This window comes from Pan troglodytes, chromosome 21, assembly GCF_028858775.2.
Source record: "Pan troglodytes isolate AG18354 chromosome 21, NHGRI_mPanTro3-v2.0_pri, whole genome shotgun sequence".
NCBI classification, from domain to species: domain Eukaryota; kingdom Metazoa; phylum Chordata; class Mammalia; order Primates; family Hominidae; genus Pan; species Pan troglodytes.
In genome coordinates this window covers 54,623,070-54,637,413 of record NC_072419.2, presented here as the reverse complement: position 1 = coordinate 54,637,413, position 14,344 = coordinate 54,623,070, and the positions used below count along the sequence as shown (strand labels likewise).

Below are 14,344 nucleotides of genomic sequence, written 5' to 3'. Positions count from 1 at the left end.
AGGGGGAGGTGGGAGGAGATGAGGTCACAGGAGAGGGCGTGGAGTGAAGCAGTGAGGGGTGACGTGTGGCCTGTGGTCACTGTCTCCAGGTGAGCAGGCTCTGGTGGAGAGCCAGGGCTCTCAGGGGTGGTCCTAGGGGGAGGAGCATCAGCACCCCGGGGCCCTGCTGGGAAAGCCAGCTCTGGGCTCTGCTGAGACCTCCTGAATCAGAACCTCAGGGTGGGCCTGGCCATCGGAGTTTTAACAAGGCCTCCAAAACATTCTGACACTCACCAGAGTCTGAGAGACACAGCAGAGCTAGAATCCGGGCTCCAGTTTTCACCCAGGAGACAGGAGGATTCTGGGTGGAAGGGCAGGAGGGACTGGGGTCCCCCCTAGAAGGAGCGCCCCAGGAGGACGCCACACAGGTGGACATTCGCTCCTCCTGGGAATGGTCTCTAAGGGTTGCTTGGACAGGAAAGTGGCTCTCTGAGCTGCCTTAGCGTTGGAGATGCTGGGGGTGAGTGCCCCAGGAGCAGGCCTGCACTGGTGACTGAGAGGCAGGAAATAAACACCCCAGCTTCCCCTTGTGTCTGGGTGACTCTGAGGGGCGTCCCGTACACAGATCCCAGGCTGCTCAGCAGGATCGAGTTGGGAAGGGGGTTCCAGGACAGGAAACAGCATGACTAGAGGTGGAAGAACCTTGGCCTATGCAAGGCACTGTGTGTAATTCCATCGGGCTGCAGTGTAAGCTTGCAGAGAGGAGGAGGGAGAGTGGAGTGAGATGGAAAGTGACTGATGAAATGTATGTATCTCCAGGAACGTCGGTCACGGATAAGCCCCCAGTGAAGGGACTTAGGAAGCCTCTCCCCCTTCGTGTTCTTTCCCCAGAGAGTCTTCCGAGATGGAAATGCTTGCAAGGAAGGAAGAGCCACTTTCTATCTTCTGCCATCAGAAGCACAGAAGGGTGAAGCCAGGCACACCCAGAGAAGCATCTCATGTTGTCTGTGGCTGCTGCAGCGCTCTCCTGGGCCCTGGGGCAGGAGATGCTCAAAGGTCAACAGGACTTGGGAAGGCAGCTGTGAGTAAAGCCCCCAGTCCTGGTCCTGGACTCACTGCACCAGGGACCCCAAGGGGCTAAACATGACTGGATTGTAGCAAGCCTTTTCCAACATGCAAAGAAGCAACCAGGAAGAATGTCTAATTACAGATGTGCTATTTCTCTGCTCTTTCTTCTTCAACTTTCTCATCACCCTCAGTGACATCACAGCAGCTTCCCCTTGTCCTGTGACAAACCCAGAGCAAGGTGCTTTGGGTGGTAGTCAGAGTGACATGGGAGACCCTGAGTTCCACGTGTCTAAGCCCATATTTCCCTCCTTCCTCCCTAGTTCAAGGAGGTAACCAGGCGTGGCGACTCCTCCTGGCAGGCACGTTCACAGGACAGAGGCGGGAGCTACTTGAGAAAGATTTAGCTCATTGGAGCGAGGGGCGGGGCAGAGAGGGAAAGAGATGGAGGAGAAGTTTATTGAAGAATGGAAAGGTGCAATGTTCCCCAGGTCCTAGAGATGCACTGCACTGCAGAGGGTGGCTGTGAGGTCCCACACCTGCAAGCGGGAGTCACTGGATTCTGCTGGTGGCTGACCTGCTGACCAGAGATGTGAGCCCAGTTTCCTCTTCTGTGAAATCAGGCGTAGCCCAGTGGCTTTCAATCCTGGCTATATGTTAGTGACATGGGAAGGTTTAAAGATTCCTGATGGCCAAGCTGGACCCCAAATCTATCAGATCAGATCATCTGGGTAGAACACAGAAGCACCAGAGTGGATAAGGTCCCTCAGGTGACTCAAATGTGCAGCCAACATGGAGAGCACTGACCTAAGCTAAGTCCTGTTTACAAGAATTTTGAGACCATGAAATGCTTAGAGCAGGCAGGGCCCTAAGAAATCAGCTGACCCAACTTCTGCCATTCACAGGGGAGGAAACTGGTTTTCAGAGAGGCCAAATCATTTACCCAAGGACACACAGCAAATGAGCGACAGAGCCATTTCCAGTGTTCCCTCCGCCTCTCAACGTCCGAATATGACTAATCTGAAGCTCTCAATTTCACAAGAGAGCTGGGCCTGAGAGACCCACATGGAATCCCTGATTTTCAGGATAGGATCCTAGGCCTCTTGGTGGTTCAGCAGGCCATCCTGTTGCAGTGACCCTGAGGTCCCTCCTTGGAGAAAAATTCCAGGAGGCTTGAAATGTTCTCCAAGGCGTAGAAAAGGATGATGTGCCTGGAAACTGAAAAAGACTGGGAAATAGATGACAATTTGGGTTTTGTGGCTTCTTTCCCAAAATAAACATGGCAGAATTGCTTCTCACTGAAAGGGCGTCTGGGTTTCATAAACAGACCATAAAGAGGCAATCGAAGACCCAGAACATCCCCAAATCAGCATCTGTCCCTGCCATCTGGCTCTACCTCCATCCTCCTCCATCTCTCTCTCACCCAGGCTCACAACACCAGGAAGTGCTCTTGCCTTTTGGAAGGAGGATGGTCTTCTCCCCAAGCACTTGTCTCTTGGCTCCTCCCACAGGTGGAGGAAGGTGAATCTGATTGATGGGAAGATGAGACTCTGGGTTCCATCCAGTGGGTGGGGCTACTATGCAAATGGTCAAAAGAGTTAGGATGCTTTTGGCAGCAAGTAACAGAATATGCAGCTAAAAGTGGCTTATAGTCGAATGACTCAAAGTGGGGTCCATGGACCAGCAACATCAGCATCAAGAGTTTGTTAGAAATTCAGAATCTTATATTTTACCTTAGATGTACAGAATAAGAATCTGCATTTTGCATAAGAGCCCCAGGTGATTCATGTCCACATTGAAGTTTCAGAAGCACCATCTTAAGTTAAAAAGATATTTATTGACTCACTTAACAAGAAGCCCAGAAAAGACAACTCTAATTTGGTTTACTCTCTAGCTCTAGAATGTCAGGCCTCTGTCTCTGCATCTCTGAGATTCTCTGGCCTTTGCCTTGAGGTTTCCAGTGGCTGCCATGGCTCAAGCATCACCAGCCTTTGTCCAAAACAGAGGATGGGAAGGAGAGCTGGGGGATTTTTCTCCTGTGTGGCTTGGGAATTCTTTCCCAGAAGCCTCTAGTAGATGTCCCTTAAGTCCCTTTGGCTAGAACTGGATGACAGGCCTGCTTGCAAAACAATCACAAAGGGGAAGAGGATTACTATGCTTTGATTGGCCTTGAACCATTGAGCAATCATGTTTGTCCCTTAGGGCTGAGGCAGGGCCACCTTTCCTCAGCACATTGTTTTCTACTGGAGGGGTGAACAAAAGTAGGGCTCTGTTACCAAGGAAAAAAGGAGAGTGGTGGCCCGGCGTGGTGGCTCATGCCTGTAATCCCAGCACTTCGGGAGGCCGAGGCGGGTGGATCACAAGGTCAGGAGATCGAGACCATCCTGGCTAACATGGTGAAACCCCATCTCTACTAAAAATACAAAAAATTAGCCGGGCATGGTGGCAGGTGTCTGTAGTCCCAGCTACTCGGGAGGCTGAGGCAGGAGAATGGCATGAACCCGGGAGGTGGAGCTTGCAATGAGCCGAGATCGTGCCACTGCACTCCAGCCTGGGTGACAGAGTGAGACTCCGTCTCAAAAAAAAAAAAAAAAAAAAAAAGGAAGAAAGGAGAGTGGCTGCTCAGTGTCGGCCACGAACCTGGCTGTCCCTACGTGCTCTCTCTCGTGTGTGTGTGTGTTTATGTGTGTGTGTATGTGTGTGTTGCTGCCATCAGTGCACAGCACACCACAGTCCTCTATTCAGTGGACTATTTTTCTGCTTGGTTAAACCAGCTGTCCCTAGAGTTAGGGTCCAGGCACGAGAAGACCCAAGTCACAGACTCCCAACCAATGTTGAGTGAAAGCAACAGAAACCACCTCTGGATTCCTTGATTTAATTTTTTGAAGACATTTATTGGCAAGATATGAGGTAAGTCACAGAACTCTAGGAAAATTAAATGTGAAGAGCCAAATTCAGAGGGTCGGGGCATCAGGGCAGCTCCTGGTTCCCCTATGCTGGCAATGATTCCACTGCAACCTCTAGGGTCCTCTTGTCACTGTTCATGATTCAGGTCCCCAGAGGAGGATGGGATGGTCCTGTCTTGGCCACATGTTACCCCCTGGACTGCGGGAGGTTGTAGTTTGACTGAAAGTCCCTCCTGACCACATGGACAGGGATGGGGAGTTTCTCAGAGGAAGCCTGAGGATTTGCTCAGGCCTGGAGAGCAAACCCCACACGCCCTCCACACATCGCCTGCACAAACGCCCCTCCAGCCGAGCCAGCCTGTTTATCGCCCCTCAAACATCCTTCTCTCCCATCCTTGCTTGTTCTGGGACCCTTCCTGGAATACTTCACTCTCCTGTTTGCTCTTCTAACTTTCTTGGTCCTTCAAGACTCAGATTAAACCACCCTCCTCCCCCAGCAAGCACCAGCCATTGCTGCTGCCCTGTCTCAAGGTTTCTGAACCTCAGAACTATTGACATTTGCGGCTGGGAAATCTGTGTTGTGGGACTGCCCTGCATATTGTAGGATGCTCAGCAGCATTTCTGGCCACTACTCTGTAAATGCCAGTTATGCCCTTACCCAGTTGTGACAACCAAAACTGTGTCCAGATGTTGGCAAGTGTACCTGGAGGGAAAAATTGCCCAGGTTGAGAGCCACCCATTTTCTGAACCTGAGACCCTAAGATTTACTGCCATAGCAATTTAATGACATTGTGATGTTTACTTAACTTCTCACTGCTGCTTAGTGCCTTCACAGACTGTAGCCAGCCAGAGAGAAGCCAGTTTTGCTACAACCCACAACCCTACATTAAGTTGCCTCCCACACTGTGGAGGGATGGCTCAGGGCAAAGGAGCATGGCAGACCACATGCTTTGGGCTTGATGGCTTTAAAGCCTCTGCCAGACTGGGAGGCTCACAGCTTGGTACCCGGTCTGGATGCAATGCCATATTCCTGAGGCAGGATGATCTTTATGTACTTGATAAATTAAATAAGCAGAAGGCCATTAGCCTAAGGCTATCCCCCTACTTTAAGCTCCTAAGTAACAAATTACAACCTAACTTGGTAAGTAAACAAACAGAAACCTAACTTAGGAGTATTTTTTTTTTTTGTAACAAATAGCCAGATTTCAGGCAATCAGAAACAGCTAAGTTTCAACCAATCTTTGGCAACCCACTCATCACACCATGCCTAAATAAGGCAGATGCCTAGTGGTAGCCAATCAGGTGATTTCTCTGCTTTCATGTTCAACCTATAGAAGCTCACTGTCCAGACTACTGGGTGGCAGTCTCTGAACCTCTTCTGGTTCTGAGTGCTGCCCAACTCATGAATAGTTCTTTGCTCAAATAAACTCTGTTAATTTGTAAGAAGCTTTTCTTTTATCATGCTGTAGACACTCTTTCTGGCTACATTGCCTGTCAGCGTTCTCCTTGGACCCAGTAGGAACCAAAACTTGCTGTGACTCTCCAATAATGACAGCCACCCCCTCCCACCCTCTGAGCTCCAGGAATGGCTCACAAGAGCTCTCTACATGCACTGTCTCATTCACAATGAATTAGGTACTAGTGTCCAGTTTTTAGAGCTTGGGAAACTGAGGCATGGAGCATTTCAATGTCCTATGCACATTCAGAGTGAGTAAGGGTAGAGACAGCTTTGTCCTGAGGGGTCTGAGTCCAGAGCCAGTGCCCACAGTTATAATTTTCACAGATCACCACAGCCCACCATCTCTCTGAGCACCCACCCACATTCTCCATGCAGCATGTAACTTGTAGGAAATGAAGGCATGCCCCAGACTTTGCCTGTGTCCAATGTTAACTCATTTCCTCTTTAGCACAAAGCATTTACTAAACGAGAGTTACTGATTTAGTGGATGCACCACTTGACTCTGTCATCTCTTCAGTGATAAGATCTGCATTTTGCTCACTACCTCATCTCAGAATCTAGCAGACTTCTTGATGCATGGCAGGAACTCATCATTATTTGCCTCATTTAATTGAACTGTATTACACTTCTTTTTACACTTCATCACACCTAACAGTGTTTTGCACAGAGAAGTCATTCAAAAAATTCTTGCTGAATGACCATATAACTCATCAATTAGTCACTTTTCAATTGAACAGTTTCCGTTGTCCTTACAAGTGAAAAAAGTAAAACGACTGCAAAAGTGCTTTTATTATTGCACATTGATTGCTCCAATTAAATGGTTCTCTAAGCTTCAGAGAGCACAGTGATTCAGCTCTTTTGATTTTAAGCTCAGGTCTTTTCAGTTCTGATACATGCAGGTTTGGAAATCTGTGAAATGTGTAATGTGGATGCCATAAAACCATAATACTGGTAGCCAATTTAAACATTTCCTAAGGAAATTTATATCATTTAGAAATGAGGGAAAGTTCTGGATTGGGACTCAACAGAGTCAGTTTTAGGAAATTTGTTTCAGGGAGTCAGCTGAAGAGCAGCAGGCTGAGAAGCCAACCTGGATGTGACACCCCATGAGAGAAAAACTCAGTTTAATGAATGAAGCAAATCCTGGCAAAGTGCATAGAGCTGATCTCAGAGGGGCTGCCTATTTTCTGACAGTTGGCAATTCTATCTGTTAACTACAAGTGTGTCATGGGACAAGGAGGAAGATTGCCTGCAGCCCTCAGAGAATAGGATAGTTATCCTCTTTATTGGCACACAATCATGCTTCTAAGTAATGCTTTAGAGCTCATCAGTGGTGAGACCCTTGGGTATTAACTATATCCCTTTGAAGGCTGTGACCCAGAAGTGTCGGGAAATATATCTTGGGGGCAGAGAGGAAAGGAAGCTGAAAAGTAGCTTTTATCCTGAGCGCATTCTCCAAAATAGGCTTTACAACAATCTTTGCATGTGTGATGGGGTGTGTGTACACATACGCATATGTTCTGGTGGTGTGTGTGCCATGGTGTGTGCATAAGTGTACATGTGCCGATATGTATATGCACATGGACAGATGTGCTGGAGTGTGTGTGTACATGGGCAATTATGGACTGGGGTATATGCCAGGGTATGGGTGTACTGGGGTGTATGTATGCACATGGGCAGGTGTGTTAGGGTGTGTGTGCACATGGGCAGGTGTGTTAGGGTGTGTGTGCCCATGGGCAGGTGTGTTGGGGTATGTGTGCACATGGGAGGGTATGTTGGGGTGTGTGTGCACATGGGCAGGTGTACTTGGATGTATGCATGTATACTGGGGTATTTGTGTATGCCCACGTATGTGTGCATGTGTGTGCATGTGGGCATGTGTATTGAGATGTGGGCAGGTGTGCTGGGGTGTTTGCATGTACTGGGGTGTGTTTGTCTATGTGGTCACACACATGTGTGCATTTTTACTCCTCTATTACCATGAAGGGCCTGGAGGCCAGCTCTCTGCATCCATTTCCTCTGTGAGTCCTGCAGCCCCCACCTCTAGGACTTAAGGGTGTTTGGTGAACTCAGGAGTGTGGGAAGATGAACTGGAGGAAGAGTCAATTAGTTTCTCAGTCTGGATCATCAAAAGTGGCTGAGATAAAAGAAATACTTCATCATGAAAACATTTAGCAATCTTAAGATGGGTCCACAAAAGGATCACATTCGTCTAACCACTGTGATTGATTCAGGGTGATCACATGACCCAGGGCTAAGCCAGTGAGCATGTGGTATTCCCCTTGACCACTGGAATTGGTTCAGAGCTGGGCATGTGACCCACAGTCAACCATTTAGAGTGGATAGGACTTTGAATGCATGGAGTTTTTGGAATAGAAACCTCCTCTGACCAGGCACAGTGGCTCATACCTGTAATCCCAGCACTTTGGAGGGCCAAGGTGAGAGGATTGCTTGAGGCCAGGAGTTTGAGACCAGCCTGGGCCACATAGTGAGACCCCATCCCTAAACAAAAATAAATAAACATTTAAAAGTTAGCCAGTCACAGTGGCATACATCTGTAGTCCCAACTTCTTGGGAAGCTGAGGTGGGAGGATTGCTTGGGCCCAGGAGTTTGAGGCTGCAGTGAGCTATGATTGTGCCATTGCACTCCAGCCTGGGTGACAGAGTAAGCCTCCATCTCTAAAAATAATAAATAAATAAATAAAATACAATAAAAATTGACCAAAAAATAAACTTTTTCCCACCTGGAGAATGGGGAGTGCAGACAACAATCTGGGGCAGTGACAGCCATTATGTGACCATGAGGAAGGCCAGTGGGAATAGAGGCTTCAGAGTTGAGGACAAAGCAAGACCACCAGAAAAAATTGAGCCCAAGGCTGTGGAGCCTGCCTGAGCTTCCTCCAACTCAATTTCAGCAGCCAATACATTCCCTTTAATGTTTTGTTCAGTTTGACTTTTTGTTGCCATTTGCAACCCGAAACTTACTAAGTGATACTGTACTCACCCCTGGGGTGTTCAAGGAAAGAGAGGCTGAGAAGGCTCCAGGGATGCTGAAAAAGGAATTTCTGTCATGGGTTGAAGATCAGGCTAAAAGCTTGGTAAGGTTTCTTCAAACTCAATGACATGACAAAAGCCACTTGACCAGTGGAAAATGGGTGTGTGTGTGTGTGTGTGCATCTGAGTATGTATTTTCCAACTTAAACTGACCATTTTGGTATACCTAGAAAGGATATTTAATTATATATTTATATGCATATGTAAGAGAAATATTAAAAGAGGCAAAATACAGAGAATTAAAGGAATAAAAGGAATATGGTTTTCAAACCTCAGCCAAGCTGGTGGGAAGAACGGCTTAGATGCAATTTGTGAGCTGAAGGTTCCATGAACCCAGCTGGGGCCTGATCACTTCCAGGGAGGATGCTTGGCTTCTTGTTGCAGGATGGGGCACCCATGGTCTATGGAGGAAGCTCCTGGACTACTGTTGACCAGAGAAACAACTTGACCAATGAGGAAGCAGAGCAAATGCTTCAATATGTTTGCCTCACTGTTTAGGCTTGACCTTGAAGAGGGCAGGGCAGAGCCCTTCAAGCACATCCCCAAGATCAGAGTGGCTGCCAAGTTCTCCCTGTTGACTCCATTTTGTTGGGTCATCACCATGGCAACTACAGGGACCAGGGCCCTGGCCTGGCTGGTGAGTGTTTGCAGCAGCACCTCCTGCTGGTGATTCTGGAGCACGCCAGGTCCATGGAGTCTCGCCTGCAGTCACTGCAACTTACCCTAGAGCATTAGTCTACCCAGCAGCAGGTCCAAATTATCTGAGCTAGAGGCCTCAATGTTGGCGTAAACTGACAACATGGGACTTGCTAGGACGCATTCTTTTGTTTAATCATAATTACTATTCAGTTCAGTTCCTCTGTTCTGGCTTCATGAAGCTTAATGATATTTCTTGTATCTGCTATAAGTAGAGTCAACGCCTCCACCCACATGCCATCAACTAATGGTTGCTAAGTAACCTCTCCTCTCCCAGCCCAGATCTAAGAACACCCCATGGCTAGACTTCAGCCATGGAATAGAAGTAAAATGTAACTGCTTTCATATATACTAATCAATATGACGCCGTCAGGCCATCTGCTATCCCTGCTATGTCTGAACACAGTCAGAGCATATCTCTGTGTTTGTGAATAAACCAAAACCCAGGAACTCCTGTGAAGTGTTTGTGCTTCCAAACCCAGGAGCCACACAGCAACATCACGGGGCTGGAATGAGATGATTCTTCCAGAGCAACTTGCAGGAAATCTGTGTTAGGTCCACCTAGGGCTGGGGGCATACATCAGGTATGTTTAAAGTCTTTGTGGGAACCCGTAGGAGAGAGACCATTTTTAAGTAAACTGTTTAGTAAATATAGTACACAAGCAGAATAATGCACAGTTCATAAGTGTAAAATTCACTGAATTTTCCCAAATGGAACACATTCGTGAAAGGGCATCCAAATCTAGAAGGAGAATGGAATCAGCACCCAGAATCTTCCCTTCTCTCTTCTTGTCACTCCCTGCCCCCGCAGGGATAATCACTGTCCTGATTTCCATCCTCGGTAATTAGCATTGCCTATTTTTAGACTCTGTACAAATGGAATCACACAGTCTGTACCCTTTGTGTTTCTTTTTCTCACTCAGCATTATGTTTGTTACCCATGCTTTGTGTGCAGTTGTAGTTAGTTCGTTCCATTATTTTATACTGGCCTATTATGGGGAAAATCACAATTTAATTATCTTTCTATTGCTGATCACCGTAGACTCCTGGAGTGCTTTTAAAGGAAAAATGCCAATAAACAAACTACAAGACTGTAGTTTTAACCACAATCAAAATAAGCAATCCTCTTGATGCAAGCAGGTCACTCCTACTCCCTGTTGCTGAGTGTGAATCCATTTTTCAGGAGGCACAGCTTTTATGGAGACCTTCAGAAATTGCAGATCAGCTCTGTTCCATTGGTTAAGACCCTGCTCATCTCTGGCCTCTTTTTCCTCTAAAATGATGGGCTTAGAACTGAACATCTTTAAGGCCCCTCTGATTCTAGCATCTGAGTAACCTACAATTCTGAGAAGAGAAAGCAATTGCTTATGAGAAAAAAAGTATGGTTTCTTAAGCCGCAGATTGCAAACTGGCAGTGCTTGGGGCATATCTGGCCTGTGCACAAGTTTTCGTTGGCCCACCCAAGAGTTTTCTGATTTTTTAAAAATAAGATGCAACATTGTATTTAACGTAAATGATCTGGACATCAGTGGGAATAGCAGAATAAGGACCTGAAAATCTCCTTCATCAATTCAGTGAGCAAACAGCCAAAACTGTCCAAATCATTTTTTTTATAACTCTAGGAAATTAACCAGAGGCTTGCAGCAACCCAGGGATGTTTATTTAACAAAAATGGTTGAATCTTGTTAAGATTAACAAAATTTATGGATTTTAAAGTAATCCAATTATCACCTCCCTTGTCCCAGCTTTTTAAAAACCAATAGCTCACAATTTTGGTGAGAACCAGCGGCCAGGCAACTACTAGAGGGATCAGAACAGGGTTGGAGTTCCTTCTGAGCCCCATTCCCTGCCTGGTGGTTCCCTGAAAAACCCCAGTCTCAAGGCTATCTTTACTGGACTTGATTTTTAATGAGCGTAAACAGCCTTTTCCCCCAGCAACGTTTGCCAAAACAATCAGAGGCAATTGTTTAGCATTTCAGCTGCCTACAGTGGTAGTAATAGTTGGGGCAAACAATAGACTAATCAGAAAGCATAAATGTGAAATCCAGGGAGTTAGATGCCCACAGGGGGATCTGAAAACTTCCCATGTTCTTAATCTAGAAGGGTACATACATGTGCAGGGCTGTGTGCATGCTCAGGAAAGAACCGAGAGGGTCCTAAACTCTCACCTCTGGCTGGCCTTAAAGCTGTGCTCAAGCAAGAAGTGAAGGCTTTGCCAGAGTTGTCAACTGCCTGAGAGTGAAGATATACCCCAAGAGATACAGAGGTCCTGGGCAGAGACTGGAAACATTAGTTCCGGGCATTTAATGAAATCTTTCTTCAATCACGCAGAGACTTGTTTCCATACATGACAAGGAATACAGACTTTAAAGAATTGGTTCAGAAAAGCCACTAAACAAACATCATGAACAACAAAAAACAAAAAGCAACAAACTCTGGGGGAGGAAAAGAACCAGATTTCAAGAGTTGCCAAAAAATATTATCTAAACAATCTATTTTTCAACAAAAAAAAAGATGAGCTATGCAATAAAAAAAGAAAGTATATACCACACACAAGAAACAAAAGCAGCCAATAGAAACTGTCCCTGAGGACGTCCGTACATAGGACTTAACTAGACAAAGACTTTAAGTCAGTCATTTTAAATTTGTTCAAAGAATTAAAGAAAACCATGTTTAAAAAACTAAAGAGTGTAGGAAGATGATATTTGCTATTAAGAATAGCAATAAAAATACGGAAATTATTCTTAAAATATAAAAAAGAACTAGTTAGAAGTTTTGGAGTTGAAAAGTACAATAATAGAAATAAAAATCGACTAGAAGGGGCTCAAGAATATATTTGAGCAGGCAGTGGAAAGACTCAATGAACTTGAAGATGGGTCTATTGAGATAATACGGTCTGAGGAACAGAAAGAGAAAAGAATGAAGAGATGTGAACAGAGCTCAGGGACCTGTCGGACACCATCAAGTGTGACAACATACACATAATAGGTGTCCTAGGAGGAAAGGAGGGACAGAAAGGGAAAGAAAGAATCACTGAGAAATACTAGCCAAAAAAATTCCCAAGTTTGATAAAAACCAGCCAGGAAGCTCGATGACCTCCAAGTAGAATAAACTCAGACATCCACACTAGTCACATCATAATCAAACTGTCAGAAGACAAAGGTAAAAAAAAAAATCTTGAAAGCAGCAAAGGACTTGAAAATACGTTTCTGAAAAGACATACAAATGGAGACTAAGCACAGAAAAGATGCTCGACATTGTGAGTCATTAGAGAAATGCAAGTTAAAACAATGAAATCCATTTCACATGTCCTAGTATGGCTGTAATAGAAAAGATGGACACTAACAAGTATTGGAAAGAATGTGGAAAAATTAAGTCCTCATGCATTGCTTATGAACATGTAAAATGGTACCGTTACTGTGGAAAACAGTTCAGCAGTTCCTCCAATGTTAAATATAGACATATCATATGATCTAGCAACATATGCCATTCCCAGACATATACGTAAAAGAATTGAAAACATATGTCTACACAAAAGCTTGTATATAAACGTTTATAGCAAATTGTTCATAATAACCAATAAGTGGCAACAACACATATGTCCATCATTTTATGAATAACTCATAACAGATAGATAACATATTTAAATATGGATAGGTAATAGATAACAGATTTAAATGTGGTATACCCATTCAATGGCATTATACAGCCATAAAAAGGAATATAGTACTGATGCATGCCACAATATAGATGAACCTTGAAAACATTAGGCTAAGTCAAAGAAACCAGTCACAAAAGGCCACATAGTGAGCAATTTCATTTATGTGATACATCCAAAACAGGCAAATTCATACAGACAGACAATAGGTAAGTGGTTGCTGGGGCTGGGAGGTGGGGAGAGGAATGGGAGATGGCTGCTAATGAATGTGGGGGGTCTTTTTTTTTTCTTTTTTTCTTCCTTTTTTTTTTTTTTGAGACAGAGTCTCGCTGTCACCAGGCTGGAGTGCAGTGGCATGATCTCAGCTCACTGCAAGCTCTGCCTCCCATTCACACCATTCTCCTGCCTCAGCCTCCCGAGTAGCTGGGACAACAGGCGTGTGCCACCATGCCCAGCTAATTTTTGTATTTTTAGTAGAGACATGGTTTCACTATGTTGGCCAGGCTGGTCTCGAACTCCTGACCTTGTGATAGGCCCACCTCGGCCTCCTAAAGTGCTGAGATTACAAGCATGAGCCACTGTACCCGGTGAATGTGGGGTTTCTTTTGGGGATGATTAAAATGTTCTAGAATTGAAGCCAGGTACAGTGGCCTGTGCCTGTAATCCCAGCTACTCAGGAGGCTGAGGTAGGAGAATCCTTTGAGCCCAGGAGTTCCAGATCGGCCTGGGCAACACAGCAAAGCTCCACTTCTAAATAAATAAAAATAAATAAAATGTTCTAGAATGAGATAGTGGTGATGGCTATGCAAGTTTGTGAATATACTAAGAACCATTCAACTGTATACTTCAAAATGGTGAATTTTAGGGTATATGGATGATATAACAATAACAAAATTACCTAAGAATAAAATTAAATGATGCACAACCAAGAGAGATATATTAAATTAAATTAAAGCAGAGAGAGAGAAAAAGGTCCAGATTTGAGGCAGTCATTGAAAACCTATAAAATTGTAAAATGTGGACCCATATTTTCCCACAGTAACAGAGGCTGAAGCTGAGGGGCCGATGCTCCTTTAGAAGGTGCTTGGGCTCCCCAATTTGCCTCATTCCACACCCCTCACTATAGTCACCTGGCTTCATTTGTTTATGTTGTCATCTAGTTCCTGAGGAACTCACAGTGTGACACTTGCAGGGACAAAACCCTGGGGCCACCACATTGGACAGCCCAGTGGCACCACTGACATTGTGTTTCCCGGAAGCAGTGCCTCAAGGACTTTACCAGAGAGGTGGCCCTGCTGATTTGCCCCTACTCTTCTCACCCTAAGAAGCTCCTACCAGCCTGGAATCTTATACCAGTATTTCTGAAACCCCACCCAGCCAGTACAGCCTAGTGGTTCCATGTGAGAGTGCAGGCTCCAGACCCCTGAGGTTGGAGTCATCATCACTACAATGTCTGGATTTGGATACTTGGACAAGTTACTTGATCTCTCTGTGCTTGGTTTCATCCTCATAAATGCAAATGATAAC

At 45.4% G+C, this 14,344-nt stretch overlaps 1 long non-coding RNA gene across 1 annotated transcript; it reads left to right on the top strand.

Moving 5' to 3' along the window:
* The first annotated feature begins 81 nt into the window (after positions 1–81).
* LOC107970046 (uncharacterized) lies at positions 82–2,348 on the top strand. Its single transcript, XR_010154270.1, has 2 exons — positions 82–784; positions 871–2,348. It is a non-coding gene; the product is annotated as an uncharacterized LOC107970046 (long non-coding RNA).
* Positions 2,349–14,344: the final 11,996 nt, after the last annotated feature.